The sequence below is a fragment of the Apteryx rowi genome, unplaced genomic scaffold (genome assembly GCF_003343035.1).
Source record: "Apteryx rowi isolate R43461 unplaced genomic scaffold, aptRow1 scaffold_93, whole genome shotgun sequence".
In the NCBI taxonomy this organism is placed as follows: domain Eukaryota; kingdom Metazoa; phylum Chordata; class Aves; order Apterygiformes; family Apterygidae; genus Apteryx; species Apteryx rowi.
Window position 1 is genome coordinate 718561 of NW_020451238.1, and position 6085 is coordinate 724645.

A 6085-nucleotide genomic window follows, 5' to 3' on the forward strand; every position below is an offset into this window, starting at 1 on the left:
GGAATCAAAATGCTCCAGCACCATAGGGGACTTTCTGTGATTCCGCAGTCTTGAATGTTAATGCTACTAAATGGATTTTTCTCAACATGCTATGTATAAGGTAGCGCTAAGAGGAAACATTCAGTATATGCAGTTATTGGTCACTGTGCAACTGCTGCTGTGAGTAGAGGGTGTGAAGCATGTTAATGAACTGATACTGCTAGTGAGCTCTCATAGGATGAGTAATTGGGCACAGAGTGGTTACAGCAGAGTTGGCAGTTGAATAGTGTTAATCACAGTGATGACTTTAATAGCATTTAATAGACACTTATCTGAATTCAAAGTCAGATGAGATATTGCTCTTTTTAAAAGCATTTCCAGTGCTATTAGCTTTCTGTCATGAAGAGCCACTAAAATTTCCAGGGTGTGTGTGTGGGGGGGGGNTTTTGGGGGGTTTTGTTTGTTTTCCTTTCCCTTGGTTTCAGCACTCTACAACTAGTATGTAATTTTGGTGAGAGAATGACCCCACATCTCTGGACCTTCCTGGTGTCATCTAAAACATTAATGCTTTTCAGTCAATGTAAGGTATTGACTAATTTGTCTGTCTCCTCATTTTCTTTCTGATGGATATGTTACTTTGAGCTTGCAACAAAAACAATTCTTGTGTCTAGCCAAAATCTTTGAAACCATAAAAGCTATCTGACAAATGTTCAATGAAAAATTAAAGTAATTTCAGATTTTTCCTAGACCTCAAATGGATGCCCTTGCCTGCATTTTGGCATCCAGCTTCAGAAAAATTGCTCCTTAAAGGAGCCTGCATCTGAAACACCACATTGAAATTCTTACCTTGTGCTTGATTGAAAACTTTTTTTTTTTTTTTTTGATAACACTTTACAGAGGATAGAAAGGCAGGAAATTTTTTAGAAAGAGGAAAATTAAGTAAAATCCACCCTCTAAGTGATGGAGGAGTGAAAGAGAGAGACAGGAATGCATTTAAGTATTATTAATGCCTATTTTAAAAAGGAAGTGGGCTGGAAAATAGAGCTACAAATGTCAGTTCCATAGAGTGAAATACCAATGCTTGAAAGGATTAGAAACACACCTGTTAAAAGCAAAACTCAGATGTGGTAACTCTGTCTTCAAGCAACTAGGGATGGAATCAAAATGCTCCAGCACCATAGGGGACTTTCTGTGATTCCGCAGTCTTGAATGTTAATGCTACTAAATGGATTTTTCTCAACATGCTATGTATAAGGTAGCGCTAAGAGGAAACATTCAGTATATGCAGTTATTGGTCACTGTGCAACTGCTGCTGTGAGTAGAGGGTGTGAAGCATGTTAATGAACTGATACTGCTAGTGAGCTCTCATAGGATGAGTAATTGGGCACAGAGTGGTTACAGCAGAGTTGGCAGTTGAATAGTGTTAATCACAGTGATGACTTTAATAGCATTTAATAGACACTTATCTGAATTCAAAGTCAGATGAGATATTGCTCTTTTTAAAAGCATTTCCAGTGCTATTAGCTTTCTGTCATGAAGAGCCACTAAAATTTGGGGGTTGTTTTTTTTTGGGGGGGGGGGGGAGGTTGACTGTTTGGAAAAGTTCTTGCTCTTGTTTTCTGAATTCTGTTAATAAGTGAATAAGTTGTCTGCATTAGAAAACCCATTTTCATTTGATAGTTTAAGGGAAAGAAGCTGTTTGGGGTTGAAACATGACTCCCAGAAATCCTTTAAAAACAAACAAAAAGGTGCTTCCAAAAGAGGTGCCTGAGAAAGCAGGTATTTCTAAGTGGTATTGCCCAAAAGGCCTTAGCTTTTAAGGAACCAGCAAATGCTGTCAGTATGTAAAGGAGTCATTGGAGTTGGTTGAGCTTCTTAAACTTTAAATTAAGACTGCAACTCTACCATGCATAGGTGAGATTTTGTTGGTTAGGTTACTCTGATTCTTGTGGTACTTAAGACATGGCATATTTCTATTCTTACAGTACTGAAGTATCAAGCAAATGCTTTAGGGAGAAGGTGGGGGGAATGTTAGCCACAACACAGCATATTGCAGATGATTCATATGTAATTTAGCTCCAGTTAAGCCTGAATTAAATTTCCCTTCTTAGTTCTATGCTATTACTGCATAGCTGTCCCTTTCAGGATTGGGCCTGTGCTGTCAAGCAAAGTCCTGCTAGGAAGTACTGGTCCCAATCCCCTTTTTCGGGAGCAAACAACTCTTGATGGACAAAATCTCTTTCAGGAAGGGTGGGAGAGGGAGAAAAAGGAGTTTTCAAATGACTGCAAAACTTCCTAATCTATGCTAAGTTATGTATTCTCTCTAAACGTATTTTTATAGCACATCTGTTACCATTTGAATATTTATGCTAAAGATGATCAGTTTTCTGCCAAACTAGTCATAACCTTTAAAACTGACAGCACAGAAAACATGAGCATAGTCCTCCCTGCTTTCCTAAATGTAGCCACTAAAACAGCCAGCCCTGCTGAGTTTTTGTTTTGTAGTATAGACAGCTCTAAGGGCTAAGCCAGCCGCTTCCCGCATATGTTTGGTTGTTTTTAATATATTTGTTGGATTCTACTGTAGCTAAAGCTATTTCTATTGATTTCAGTCATGTCAGCTGAAAAGTATTCAAATGGAGACGTGAGGGAGTGGATCTGAACGGGTATCTGTCAGAGACGCTTCTTAACATACTGCCTTAAAATGACCTAATAGGCCTTTGAGAACTTTATCTCACTGAATAGAATTGGAAACCAAAATCTTAGAGAATCATTTAAACCTTTACCCTGCTGTGACCCACCAGCACCTGCAAGCGCACAAGGCCTCCCCCAGGCCATTTCATGTTGCCAATTTAATGTGTGGGTTTTCCAATCTGTGCATGCTGCTGCTGGTGCACACAAAAATAAACAAAAGACAGCTGTGTTGGCAGCCTAGAAAATTTAGCAAGATGCAGCTTTTGTCAAACAGAAGAGGGTAAAATCGATAGGGAAAGAAATGTTTTCAAGCTTCTTGGAATGCAAACAATGGAATAAAAAATGCAACCTGAAAGAGTTGGCAGTGCAATGTCAACTTAAAACCACTATTTCAAGCAAATGAATTTGTCTGCTTTGTAATGTCTGCTTTATTTTGTTAACAAACGCCTTTTAGCTGAGGTTTCATGTCTTTTTGCTGATATGCCCTTTTTAGTCTGGAGAAGATATATTTAACTTGCTGAGGAGCTGAATGTGTCTGTGTTTTGTGACTATTCTAGTTAGATTATGGTTATTGAATTTTCTCTCAACTGTTAAGCCTGATTACAAATTCCCAGGAGATATTAATATAGCAAGTACTGACCTTATTAATGATTTAAATGGCTCTGGATCACCGTGCACAAGAACATCAGTCTTTCCTGTTCTAGTGGATCACTTTATGAAGTTTGTTATCGTTTAGATGGCAGTACAGTAGGCATGTGAAAGGTTTGTCCCTATGGCAAATGGAACTGGAACATTTGACATTGCTGCCTGGAGGGGAGGTATTTATCCTTTTCCCTAAAGAATGATGGTTCCTTTTGGATATCTAAGGATAGAGATAACAGCTAGGAAACTAGAGGGATCTTATGGGGGGCTTCTCAGGGCAATTAGATACTGTGGCTTCTCTTCTGTATTGCTGTTTCCTAACTCTGTTAAAAGGCATTCTGCTTAATATGGTATGATTAATGCTGCTGTCATTTTTTTCTTTGTGGGTTTGAAATTTTCATATTTTTAATAATAGCTAGATGTTTGTTTTGTTGGGGGTTAAAAATTTATGCAAAAAGCATATAGCTTTTCTTATTTYCTCTTCTGAAAATCAGTCCTGCTCTAACTCCTCCTTATTCTCTTCCCAGTCTCCTTTTTCTTCTACCTTGTATGTGCCAGCCAAAAAAAAAATGCTACTTCATAGACATTAAATTCCATTGGCTGTTAAGTCGCTGTAGTTGCCTTTTTATAATTTTTATTTTATGTGTGTTTGTAATGAGTGTGGTATGATTCTTGGAGGTCTGCAACTCCACGAGTGTAGAAAGTACCATGTCAGCTAGGAAGATGCAAGACTACAACTGGTGTCTTTTTGACACTGACCAGTATTGGATGTGCAGGAAGAAAATCCTGTTATTTGCATGTTATTAGATAGGAATACTTATGCTTGCTCCAGGAAACAGGAGCTCTCTTATCCTGACTACAGGACTTGAGAAATTTTCTTGTCTCTGTATCCTTTTGTTCCAGCAGAAGTGTATTTTTAACCATTTGCACTGTTTTGGGGGGGGGGACGACCCAACCCACTTTCCAACTTCCTTTACCTCCTCAGTTCTTTCCTGCCCTAGTCGACTGAACAGACAGGTTGGTAACTGTAGCATACTGTGTGGCTAATCAACCTTTCAGCTAACGTAATTCTGCAGTGTCTGGTCTGTATGAGAACTTCAATCCTGTACTTATTTAGTGGTAAATTAGACTTTTGTAACTATTCCTGCTGACTTAAAAATATGTGTTCTTATCAGTATTAAAATAGTCCAAGAGCGGAACTGTTGCTTTAGGCACATTTCTTGCCACTGTGTTGGCTAATGAACCTTGAATGAAAGTAAGAGGGCCAGTGACTTTGAAATAGGAGCTGTTAGCCAAGTGTTGTGGAATCCTAGTCCTTATTTATTTTGTATGTTAATCTGCACTTGTGACCTTGAGCAGAAAAGCTGTGTTACAGCAGGTTTTGTAAGCTGTGGCTTAACCAGTTATCTAGTTCCTTAAAACTCTTCTTATTCAAGCTTGACTGGTTTAGTGCACAAATCAAAAACCTGTTGTTAGTGATCATTACATGCTATGCATATTGTATGTTCGTTTATGTGGATTGTTCTAATAGTGCTTGTGTGTATTTTGCTACATTACTGTATTTTATATATATATTTATATATATAAATATATATATATAATGTATTGCATGAGGTTTAATTGTTGAATTTTTTTGTATTGTCACTTTTGTATTCACACAGTGCCTCATGTATCTATTTGCATATTGCAAGAAATGTTTCAAAGCAATGATTGGAAACAAGTGGGGATAAGAGCTCTCCAATGTAGGATCTGATGTTTTTTGAAGTATTAATAAAGCATAGTGATTTGGAGCATTGTTTGTTTCTTTTCATTTTAATCCTTCAAGYAGCTGAGCCATATGGCACACATCTTTGTGGGGTTACCCTGCCATACTGGTGAGTGTCACCAAACCTTGCTTTCTTCCATAGGACCTTTCTGGAAAAAGAGGCACTTCTGGAAAGCATTAGAAGGAAACAATCCTTGGATCACAGAGCATCTTGAAGAGATTGTGTTACTAAAGCCATCTTAGAAATGGCCTGTGTACTTTTGTTCTAATTCATTCATCTGATCTAAGTTTTCTTTGATTCTCTTTAGCAGCTAACGACAATACTACTGCAGGATAAGGTTGACTTGCTGCCTAATGTCTTCCAATAATGGGGTAATGATCTGAAAATCCCTGTTTCAGCAGAGATAGTGAGAAGAATTTGTTGGTAACTTGCATATTTGCTGAAGAAGCAATGTGCAGGACAGACTGTAAATTTTTGGGGTACATTAGGGTTAACTCTCTACAGAGCATAGAGGAAGTTTTGAGAAAGATTGCAAATTTCAAAATACAARGGTGGCTTAGGAAATTAGCTAATCTTTGTGATTGTTTCTGAAATGCTGGTACCGATATCATCAAGAAAGGAGGATGTAAGGGCAGCAGGACAGAGATAATGTACCTCAAGAAGCAAGCCTTAGCAGTCTTGGGGATCTGAGGTATGCAGTCTTTTTAGGAAGCAAGCCTGAAGGGTAAAGGATAGTTGGCAATTGCTGAAAGAGTTTGTTATTGTGCCTGTACTATGTCTATCCCAGTGAACATGAAAATAAAAGTCTAGTGAGAGTCCAAGATGCTGCAGCAGAGGGAAGCAGATAAGGGAGAAGGGGTAAAGATAATTCTTGGAATATAAAAATAACTGCAATCAATCATGAGATAGATTTTGCTGGAGATGCTATGGGCATACTTGAACCTACTTCAGATCGGACCTTAAATGTCTTGAAAATATCTTCCATTTCATAGCTCTGAATGTTT